This window comes from Schistocerca cancellata, chromosome 1, assembly GCF_023864275.1.
Source record: "Schistocerca cancellata isolate TAMUIC-IGC-003103 chromosome 1, iqSchCanc2.1, whole genome shotgun sequence".
Classification (NCBI taxonomy): domain Eukaryota; kingdom Metazoa; phylum Arthropoda; class Insecta; order Orthoptera; family Acrididae; genus Schistocerca; species Schistocerca cancellata.
In genome coordinates this window covers 117,794,749-117,807,064 of record NC_064626.1, presented here as the reverse complement: position 1 = coordinate 117,807,064, position 12,316 = coordinate 117,794,749, and the positions used below count along the sequence as shown (strand labels likewise).

Sequence of the window (12,316 nt, the reverse complement as noted above, 5' to 3'; positions counted from 1 at the left end):
AGTATATCTGAAGGGGAAACACCTCTATGTCATACACGTACCCTTTGATGGTTCCAGGTTTTTCAGAAAATACGTTATTGTAGTTATTTAATAGCTGTGTAAGCTGCTGACGTTGAGATCCGGTTAGGTATTCTGATTCGTGCACTTTACTGTCGAGCGTGTCTGTCCAGCGAAGTGTTTCAGGTTGAACTAGATCTGAATAATATTCCTCTTGCCCTCTTAAGTCACTGCTTACTTGGAATATGAGAAGTCCTCCGCTTTTAACCAGTATGCTCTGGCTATTTTTACCAAGAACATTTCCAGTTCGCATAAAATCCAGTACAATCTGTCTATTGCCATTCAGCATGCAAATTTTCCCGCTTGAAAGGTCTATCTTTGCCTTTCTCGCGCTGAGGAAGTCGCACCCTAGGATGCAGGCTAGTCTTAATCCCTTGACCACAAGAAAGTTCCATTTAATAGTATCCTTTCCCACGCAAAAATCCACCAGCACCTGGTACTGAATGTGTTGTGCCTGTGCACTAATCGCTCCAGTGGCGCGACAGTTTTGTACAAGATATGTGGGTAATTTGCGGTTTTGACTCAAGGTTCTGAATAGATCGCAGCTCATTACGTTGGTAGTGGCACCGGTATCTACGTAAACTTCTATCGGAATCAGAATTTATCCTTGCCTTTATGATAGTTTGCAGTACATTTGTTTCTGTTGGATTACAATTATGATGTTCGGTTAACAAATCTTGTATAATATTACTTCCCTCCTGGTACCTTAGTAATTGTACATTATTTTGTGCATTATTTGTAGATGTTCCCCCTATCTGTCCGTCGACCTTCAATTGGGAGCTTATTGAGGTCTTTTGTCGTTTGACGGCCTAGCCATGTTGTTGCTTCCGTCTGATGACATTTCCATTATTCGTCCACTGCTGTTAGTATCTGTCCACGGTTGTGGTATGGCATTGGTATTCTGCTCAAAATTCTGATTATGATATTGATATTGAGTGCTATTAACTGGCGGTGGTGGCGGCATTGAAAGTTTTCATCTACTGCACCGGGTAATTGTGGTTATTTCCACTGTTGTTTTGATTTGGCCACTGACCTTCATTCAGTTTTCGCTTGTTGTTCGGGTTATTGTTGTTGTTGTATGTGGGTTGATCTCTCTCTTCCCATCTCCTTTTCTTATTATATGGCGTTTGTCCATTTCCATTCTTCCAGTTTTGTTCGGTATATTGGTCTGGTTTTCCGTTGCCATTATTTCCAAAATTGGAATTGTTATTGTTATTACGATTTCCAAACTTACTGGGTGAAGAATTTCCACTTTCACGGTCCCTATATGACCTATTTTCCTCCTGTGAAAGATCAATTTCATCCAACACAGACAGGTATCGTTCGAAGTCATCTTCTAATACATTTATCAACTTGTCACGAATATAGCTGGGTAATCGTAATTTTAATATTCGGATAACATCCCGTGTTGATTCATTGGTTCATCCCAATATCGGGTTTTCTTAAGATATTTCTCAAAATACTTATGAAGTGTGCCTTGTTTCTGGTTATAAATTTGTGGGCAATACACTCCAGTTCTCAATCTTTCCTGAATTGCTTTCGACCAGTATCGCTCCAAAAAATGTTTCTCAAACTGCGGTAATTATCTGTGAGTTCATTTGCCCATAGGGCAGCGTCACCTTGAACGTGTGCGATTATGAACTGTATTTTCTGCCGTTCATTCCAGGCAGTCGGCAACACATTACGGAATCCTTTGATAAAAATTACTGGATGTATGGTTTTCTTATCGGCGTTAAGCACCTGGAATTGTCGGTGTTTGATTAAGCTTTCATCCATGTTGTTTACGGAATAAGAAGTAGCTGCCCCCGCCTGATTATGAATCGGCAAGCTTCCCTGTACCGGTACATTCTCTCTGTCCGAATTATTGGTTTGTTGATATGGACTGTACATAATATTTTAATCATCGTACAGGTTGCCGATTGGGCGTGCCACAATCGCTGCATTTACTCGCTTTCGTTAGCGCACGCTTAAAATCCAAATATTCTTTGAATGACTTCCTGCTGCCATTTTTTTTTTTTTTTTTTTTTTTTTATGCACTTGTAGTCCGGGGTGATATGTTACAATACAGCATCACCGGTCTATTGCGGTCTAACTGTGTTGGTGAGGCAGTAAATTTCCTGCTGCCATAGCGGTATTTGCAGTTTATATTCCGGTTCGCTTTTTTGACCTGCGAGTGGTAGCGTTTCGATAGCAGTTTGTTTGCCTACCGCTGCTCCGCTAATTGCTTGTTGCATTGCAGCCTGTACCATGCTTTCTACTTATTCGGAGCACTGGTTTTCCTTTTCGTTTAACAAGTCTTGGAACTCCTTTTCGACCTTTTTTTTTTGATCGTTTAAATGTTGTTCTATTGTCTCAAGGGAACTAGGTTGCACATGGCGGGTTGACTTGTCAAAAGCAAAACTAACTGTAGCCTGGGGAGGAATAACCTGAGACGACATTTTCAAACGACGCAGTCGAAACCGCTACACAAAAACACTTAAATAAGCACAGAAAGTAACACAAAAGACGAAACGACAAGAAAACACGCACAGAAGATACAACACAAAACGTAAACAAACGATATTCCACTACACGTAACGCTACGGCGGAGCGGAAGACTAAGAACGTCCACACTGCACAGCGTCTGAAGCGCAACTGCGTGCGCCTTTTGAAGACGCTTGTGGTTACCCACATGTCAATACCCATCTTGTGATTGGCAGATATTTTTAAAAATTGCACATCCCTTGTGGGGATCCAACCCACGACCTTTGGATTAGATGTCCAACGCGCTATCCTCTGCGCCAAAGAAACGCTATGCAGATGCTGAGCTCAGCTGTAAGTGATTCTGCAAGACATGACCCCATGCTACATGTCTCGCGTCACTTTTCTGATTTGGCGTTGTCATTGGATGTGTTCTTCAAGACTTTGATGTCCATTATAATTGTTAGGCTAACTTTCACAGTTCTCTGAAGCAATTAGATCAAAGACTCATTATTTATGCAACAGACACGATACAGCGCTCCGTACCGCTCTGTTTACAATTAGCCCTACTGATTTTTGACTTTGGTCGACTGCTGTGTCACAACCGGTCCCCATCATATACATGCACTCCAACGGACGTGTGTGCCCTGTTAGCACATTTACCAGGGATGTTAGCTGCATCACCTCCCTAGCAATTTCATGCCGTCCTCGAAGCGCCAGCCATTACTTGGTGAGAGCGTGCTTCATTGAGAAGTTATAGGCGGGAATCATAGTTAATGTAGCTTTCTCCAAGCGTCGGCGGTGTTGTGGTTGGCAGGTGAGCCACCACCGTGTTACTAGAGGCCGAAATGCACGCGTTTTAGCTCACGCAGGCTGGCGTGAGGTCTGGAACAGGACAAGTAAATTAGAATTTAGAAAAAAACGGACGTAGCTGGTGGAATACTTAGCTTTAATCCACTAATGATGAACGTCGGTCTTGACGGTACATGATTCACAATACCAATAGTAACTGATAATGGCGCCTTGCTAGGTCGTAGCAAATGATGTAGCTGAAGGCTATGCTAAACTATCGTCTCGGCAAATGAGAACGTAAGTAGGCAGTGAACCATCGCTAGCAAAGTCGGCTGTGCAACTGGGGCGAGTGCTAGGAAGTCTCTCTAGACCTGCCGTGCGGCGGCGCTCGGTCTGCAATCACTGATAGTAGCGACACGCGCGCCCGACGTATACAAACGGACCGCGGCCGATTTAAAGGCTACCATCTAGCAAGTGTGGTGTCTGGCGGTGACACCACAAGCGGAGCGTCAGTCGACATCAGACATCTCTGTCTGACCTGCTCCCTTAATGTATCCAGCAAGCCGCCTCCTGACAGTTCCCAGTAAAAGTCCCCTTCGGCAAGCCCCCTGTGCTGAAGCGAAAATTGCAGCCGCTTCTGTAGATACAGAGTGTCATTGCTTAATGGGAACAGTTAAGGAACCATAGTAAAACATCTTGTTGTGAAACTGTCTATTTTTCTCACTTGTGACCAAGAAAAATGTAACCCTCTCATCTTGGGCTGAAAGATTTATAGATTATGACTGGGATTACATACATTGTCTCTTGAAGTAATACAAAATTATTTCACTCTTCATTGTATTTGTTTCTGTAGAAAATGTGAGTTCTATTGCTATATTTCTATCTGTAGGTAAAACCGGGTATTGAAAGATAATTTCGCGAACAGGCTCGTGAATATATGGTTCCGTTTTTACAGCATTTACATATAACAGCGTTATGGATAACAGATCGACTTTAGCACACTGAACTCGCATACGGGAGGACGACGGTTCAAACAAGCATCCGGCCATCGTGATTTAGTTTTTCCGTGATTTCCCTAAATCGCTTCAGGCAAATCCCAGTGTTGGTTCCTTCGAAAGGGCCCGGCCGACTTCCTACCCCAACCTTCCTTAATCCGATGGGACCGATGACCTCGCTGTCTGATCCCCTCCCCAAAACCAACCAACCAACCATGTTAGTTTCGCACTGAATGAGGAAATGGTTTTGGGGCAGTAAACCAAATTGGGCTATGTCTGCTAGTCTAAATGCGTTAAAGGTTCTGTTGTTGTGGTCTTCAGTCCTGAGACCGGTTTGATGCAGCTCTCCATGCTACTCTACCCTGTGCAAGCTTCTTCATCTCCCAGTACCTACTGCAACCTACATCCTTCTGAATCTGCTTAGTGTATTCATCTTTTGGTCTCCCTCTATGATTTTTACCCTCCACGCTGCCCTCCAATACTAAATTGGTGATCCCTTGATGCCTTAGAACATGTCCTACCAACCGATCCCTTCTCCCGGTCAAGTTGTGCCACAAACTTCTCTTCTCCCCAATCCTATTCAGTACTTCCTCATTAGTTATGTGATCTACCCATCTAATCTTCAGCATTCTTCTGTAGCACCACATTTCGAAAGCTTCTATTCTCTTCTTGTCCAAACTATTTATCGTCCATGTTTCACTTCCATACATGGCTACACTCCATACAAATACTTTCAGAAATGACTTCCTGACACTTAAATCTATACTCGACGTTAACAAATTTCTCTTCTTCAGAAACGCTTTCCTTGCCATTGCCAGTCTACATTTTATATCCTCTCTATTTCGACCATAGTCAGTTATTTTGCTCCCCAAATAGCAAAACTCCTTTACTACTTTAAGTGTCTCATTTCCTAATCTAATTCCCTCAGCATCACCCGACTTAATTCGACTACTTTCCATTATCCTCGTTTTGCTTTTGTTGGTGTTCATCTTATATCCTCCTTTCAAGACACTGTCCATTCCATTCGACTGCTCTTCCAAGTCCTTTGCTGTCTCTGACAGAATTATAATGTCATCGGCGAACCTCAAAATTTTTATTTCTTCTCCATGGATAATAATATCTACTCCGAATTTTTCTTTTGTTTCCTTTACTGCTTGCTCAATATACAGATTGAATAACATTGGGGAGAGGCTACAACCCTGTCTTACTCCCTTCCCAACCACTGCTTCCCTTTCATGTCCCTCAACTCTTATAACTGCCATCTGGTTTCTGTACAAATTGTAAATAGCCTTTCGCTCCCTGTATTTTACCCCCGCCACCTTTAGAATTTGGAAGAGAGTATTCCAGTCAACATTGTCAAAAGCTTTCTCTAAGTCTACAAATGCTAGAAACGTAGGTTTGCCTTTCCTTAATCTTTCTTCTAAAATAAGTCGTAAGGTCAGTATTGCCTCACGTGTTCCAGTGTTTCTACGGAATCCAAACTGATCTTCCCCGAGGTCGGCTTCTACTAGTTTTTCCATTCGTCTGTAAAAAATTTGTTTTAGTATTTTGCAGCTGTGGCTTATTAAACTGATTGTTCGGTAATTTTCACATCTGTCAACACCTGCTTTCTTTGGGATTGGAATTATTATATTCTTCTTGAAGTCTGAGGGTATTTCGCCTGTTTCATACATCTTGCTCACCAGATGGTAGAGTTTTGACAGGACTGGCTCTCCCAAGGCCGTCAGTAGCTCCAATGGAATGTTGTCTACTCCAGGGGCCTTGTTCCGACTCAGGTCTTTCAGTGCTCTGTCAAACTCTTCACGCAGTATCGTATCTCCCATTTCATCTTCATCTACATCCTCTTCCATTTCCATAATATTGTCCTCAAGAACATCACCACTGTATAGACCCTCTATATACTCCTTCCACCTTTCTGCTTTCCCTTCTTTGCTTAGAACTGGGTTTCCATCTGAGCTCTTGATATTCATGCAAGTGGTTCTCTTATCTCCAAAGGTCTCTTTAATTTTCCTGTAGGCAGTATCTATCTTACCCCTAGTGAGATAAGCCTCTACATCCTTACATTTGTCCTCTAGCTATCCCTGCTTAGCCATTTTGCACTTCCTGTCGATCTCATTTTTGAGACGTTTGTATTCCTTTTTGCCTGCTTCATTTACTGCATTTTTATATTTTCTCCTTTCATCAATTAAATTCAATATTTCTTCTGTTACCCAAGGATTTCTACTAGCCCTTGTCTTTTTACCTACTTGATCCTCTGCTGCCTTCACTACTTCATCCCTCAAAGCTACCCATTCTTCTTCTACTGTATTTCTTTCCCCCATTCCTGTCAATTGTTCCCTTATGCTCTCCCTGAAACTCTGTACAACCTCTGGTTCTTTCAGTTTATCCAGGTCCCATCTCATTAAATTCCCACCTTTTTGCAGTTTCTTCAGTTTTAATCTACAGGTCATAACCAATAGATTGTGGTCAGAGTCCACATCTGGCCCTGGAAGTGTCTTACAGTTTAAAACCTGGTTCCTGAATCTCTGTCTTACCATTATATAATCTATCTGATACCTTTTAGTATCTCCAGGGTTCTTCCATGTATACAACCTTCTTTCATTATTCTTAAACCAAGTGTTAGCTATGATTATGTTGTGCTCTGTGCAAAATTCTACCAGGCGGCTTCCTCTTTCATTTCTTATCCCCAATCCATATTAACCTACTACGTTTCCTTCTCTCCCTTTTCCTACTATCGAATTCCAGTCACCCATGACTATTAAATTTTCTTCTCCCTTCACTATCTGAATAATTTCTTTTATTTCATCATACATTTCTTCAATTTCTTCGTCATCTGCAGAGCTAGTTGGCATATAAACTTGTACTACTGTAGTAGGTGTGGGATTCGTATCTATCTTGGCCACAACAATGCGTTCGCTGTGCTGTTTGTAGTAGCTTACCCGCATTCCTATTTTCCTATTCATTATTAAACCTACTCCTGCATTACCCCTATTTGATTTTGCGTTTATAACCCTGTAGTCACCTGACCAGAAGTCTTGTTCCTCCTGCCACCGAACTTCACTAATTCCCACTATATCTAACTTTAACCTATCCATTTCCCTTTTTAAATTTTCTAACCTACCTGCCCGATTAAGGGATCTGACATTCCACGCTCTGATCCGTAGAACGCCAGTTTTCTTTCTCCTGATAACGATGTCCTCTTGAGTAGTCCCCGCCCGGAGATCCGAATTGGGGACTATTTTACCTCCGGAATATTTTACCCAACAGGACGCCATCATCATTTAATCATACAGAAAAGCTGCATGCCCTCGGGAAAAATTACGGCTGTAGTTTCCCCTTGCTTTCAGCCGTTCGCAGTACCAGCACAGCAAGGCCGTTTTGGTTATTGTTACAAGGCCAGATCAGTCAATCATCCAGACTGCTGCCCCTGCAACTACTGAAAAGGCTGCAGCCCCTCTTCAGGAACCACACGTTTGTCTGGCCTCTCAACAGATACCCTTCCGTTGTCGTTGTACCTACGGTACGGCTATCTGAATCGCTGAGGCACGCAAGCCTCCCCACCAACGGCAAGGTCCATGGTTCATGGGGGGGGGGGGGGGGGGGAGTTAAGGTTAAAGGTTCTAGCTTTCTTCAAACTGATACTGAGTTAATACGTCCCTCTGTTTTGCGGGGTATGATGTGGGTTCAGTTTACAGAATTTTTACAATGGGTCAGGGGGGGGGTTATCCTTTATCAGCTGATTTGTATTCTGTTAAAAGTATAATGTTTGCAGCATTCTATTTCCCTTCCCATGGTTTGCTTCCGATTTAATTCTCCTAAAAAATGACTTGCTTTCATATACTCGAATAAACTGTCTCAGCAATTTTAGTTCGTATTGCTCGGCGCCACGGTGGGATCTATGGGCGGGGGCAGAGGAAGGGGGCTGGCGAACTGTGTCGCTTCTAAGGCGGAAGGTTTTTGATAGCGGTGAAATCATAAATTTTAATATTGTACTGAAAGGACGAATTAAATAAGACAATGGAAGTTTTCCATAAACTAAGAAGTGTGAGAATAAGTTGGAAATACATAAAATCTACTAACTACAAATTACCTACGTTATTGTGTATCAGATGGCAAATGAAACACTGCAGTTGTGTGTGTGTCTTTCAAACTGCCACCGCTTGCTAGTCGCACTGTTGCGAACCCAATTTCTACTATGCGCCTGAACAACACTTGAAATGTATCTACGCCCCTAAAGAAGCGAAAAACTTTATAAACAGAAATAAAGATAAATGTTAGCTCGTGACGGCCTAACAGTTTCAATAAAGCAGTCTTAAGCACCTACTGCTGACAAAAACACATTGTAGTGAAGAATAAATAAAATATGGTCTGCTCGGTCACGTGGCACAGTCTTTTAAATCGAGGCACTGAGATTAAGAGGCGTTTGCACGTAGGAAGGTGAATGGTAACCTTCCCCCAACACTCCGTCTCATTTGCATCTTCCATTCTTAACACTGCTGTTATTCTCGCCACACTCCCCTAATTTTTTTCTGTTTTGTCTGTTTTCCTTCACTACCAATTCTTTCTCGGTACTGTAGTCATAATCAATAAATATTAACATTAAGATCATACGGTAGAATCATACAAAACACTATTTTGGATCTGAAGCAGCTAAACTACACTGCACGAACTGTTTATCCAGTTTTGTCGTATTACACATTGTTTGAGTTCCAAAATCTTTATTTAGGATTTAATTGTTGCTTTTCGCTACAGTAAATGAAAGTGTTTTCAAAAGTGCTCGTAAATCATGGTTGTTGCACTTTGAAAAGAATGCCTTCTCGATATCCGAACATAGTTATTTTTCCTTCACGTACTATTAACATATTAAATAGTCACGTTTCAAACATTTTCGCACGAAGCGGTAAAATCCCTGCTCAGGTTAGTACCGCTACGGTGATTTCGTCGTTAACCGAGGTTTGCTTGCAAAATTCTGCACATTCCCGGTACACACGCTAAGGCAAGCGCACTTTACTATGCTTGAGCAAGCTTGCATATCTGAAAACCGATCGAGTCTCAAGCACCTTGCGCAATATTACCCTACAGACTGTCAAACATACTTGCACAAACTGCCTAATCATTCATGCTTATGAAGCTTGCAGTTACGTGTATGATTATCGTAAGTGAAGCGGCAACAATCCCTGTGGCTCTCCGAAGGCGTGGCTGAACGTTGCCGGGTAACGTTTCAGCTGCCCTCTCGTGCTTGGTGAACAGTGTGGGGAAAAGTGAGTAATTACTCCGTTTTAAAGGAGTAGATCGACTCGCCGCAAGCTGTCATTGCATCGATGACATTGTAACACGTTTTTGGAGTACTACGATGAACAGCATTTAGTTGGTATTCGAATATTTCTGCTCTGTAAAAATGTGCAGTACCCGGCCACGATTAACTGAAAGAGTAGCGGTTGCAGTGGACCAAGTCCGGGAAGTCTTACAGTTCTGAGTAGGTGCTGCGAAACGTGAATTTCCGAGACGTCCCAAGTTCCTGATGAACAGACGTCGAAGTTGGGGATAATGTTATAGTCTCAGTGCAGTGTCAGCATGGACTTCGCACAGCGCGGGACATCCGACGCTGGAACTCCAGGTTGGTTCGCTAAGGTTTCGCTTTTAATCTGGAACATAGAGATTTATTTATAGTCCGTAGCTCGTGGTCGTGCGGTAGCGTTCTCGCTTCCCGCGCCCGGGTTCCCGGGTTCGATTCCCGGCGGCGTCAGGGATTTTCTCTGCCTCGTGATGACTGGGTGTTGTGTGCTGTCCTTAGGTTAGTTAGGTTTAAGTTGTTCTATGGGACTGATGACCGTAGATGTTAAGTCTCATAGTGCTCAGAGCCATTTGAACCATTTATTTATAATTTCTTTTTCCCCTGTAGAATAAAGCAGGCTGTTTCAGGACCGGCCTATAGCAGAATGTGGTCCTTTTCAACCAAATGTCTAATGATAAGGAAGTGAAGCAGGAGGTTTCTCAGTTGGGAATATTTTGGGAGAGGATCGACGAGTTGCGTCATTTACTTTTCATGAAGGCCTAGTGCATGTGTATGCAGTTGTGAGTTTGTGAGCAACGGTATGAAGGCAATGGTTTCACATACATCTGTTGCAGAGTACCACTCGATCTTTATCACCGAAGAGATCGATTAATTGATTCACAAATATATTAGTGGGAAAAACATCATAACTATCATAGGGTCAAGGGCAGGGTCCGATTCCACCCGTCGGCTTTGACGCATGACGCCCTATATGACGTCATTAGATTGCTTTGCGAATTATGTAAGCGACCTGTTAGTAAATATTATCTGTGCTTCTCTTACCGCAAGTGAAACTATTAGTAATTATAAATATATTTTTTGGGCATTGATATTTATTTGCTTGTGTGTGTGTGTGTGTGTGTGTGTGTGTGTGTGAGTGTGTGTATGTGTGAGTGTGAGTGTGTCTGTCTGTCTGTCTGTCTCTCTCTCTCTCTCTGTGTGTAGTATTTCTCTGTGTGTAAGTGTGTTGATGTGTATGTTTGCGTTTGTTAGGTAGGAGTCGACCTTGCTTGGTAAGTACGTGTCTACGATATTTATTATTTAATCTAAAACTGTATTTTGTTTCCGTAAATGGTTTTCGATTTTTATTTCGCACTTTTCCATTGCAGGGCTATGTTTTTCGTATTAATGAATGCGTTCGTAGACCTAAAGAAGACTGCGATATTGCTTCGTACGGTTCGGTTTGTGGTTTTCGGTGTCACTGTCTTATTTTGAGTTATATACTATATAGGTCAAGGGAAAAATTCGCTTCCGATTGTGCGATTTTTGTTTCTTTATGTTTGGTTTAGTATAGACGAATTCGTTATGTAACTTCTCGATTATCTTCTTGTTTTCGTGAGGGGAGTGTCTGGTATCTCTGTCTTCGTTTGAACTTTTAGGTCAAGCGAATTATTCGATTCCAGCCTTATATTTTCGTTGCATTTATTCTGGATGAAATCGCCTGTCGTCTTTGTCCATTTTTGGTTGCTTTGGAATGATCTTACCTTTATTAAAGTTTTTTTAAAGTTGGTCTCCATCCAAAAGCCTGCTAATTGCCGCGGTTGTCCCGTGAATTTCATTTTGTTTACTGAGGCAAATACTCCGTGTCTGTTTTTTACGTATGTTTTCGAGATTAATAATATGTCTTGTTGTCACAATCCTGAAGAGTGTAATCTGCCTGTTACGAAATATTATGTATGACTGTTTAGTAACCTTTACTCGTAATACGACGTCACTGGTCAAAGCAGACATGTGGAATCGGACCTTACTCGATTCCCCTCTCATACTGCGTTGTATTAAATATATATAACGCCGCAAAGAGAGGACAAGATGGCTCGAAACTGTATGATGTGCGTAATAATTTCTTCGCACTAGGCTCGCTAGCTTGCAAAAAATTGTTGAACGGCGTCATTTTTCCTTTATGGATCTTTGGTTATTAGGCAAAGCTCTATAAGTCGCACACAAAAAGCTGAGTTTAATATCTATAGCTATTTTTGAGTGATAAAGAACTCGGAAAATTGCACGTAGAGACCAAATTATAACTACATGTGTACCCAAAATCTGATCAAATGCCAGAACATATTACGAAAATATGAAAGTTATTTGATAGCAAAGCGTGGAAGTGCACCTACTACCCCTCATCCCTTGAATATGGAGTACAGACTTTTTATTCATTGTAGAAATATAAACACTTCCATAAATCGTTGTCTATTACGGAACTCTAGCTTTACATAGACGGCCACAATGAGAAATAATGTGAATTTAACAACTGTTGCATGTATTACTTTTTTTTTTATTGCGCTACTGTTCATGGGAAATGATGACGTTTCCTTCGGCGTAACTGCGTTATTGCGCCGACCTGAACATAAAGCAGATGCAAACCTCTGTTGAACAGTGCTGAAACAGAGCCCCAGGCCTTTGGTCTGTCTATTCGTCCTAGACGGACTACTCAGTTTTGCCCGACAGATCCTCGAACGCG

The 12,316-nt window shown here is 42.0% G+C and overlaps 1 non-coding gene across 1 annotated transcript; it reads right to left on the bottom strand.

Annotated features, from left to right (window-relative positions):
• Positions 1–2,774: 2,774 nt before the first annotated feature.
• Positions 2,775–2,847, bottom strand: Trnar-ucu (transfer RNA arginine (anticodon UCU)). The gene has a single exon. It is a non-coding gene; the product is annotated as a tRNA-Arg (tRNA).
• Positions 2,848–12,316: the final 9,469 nt, after the last annotated feature.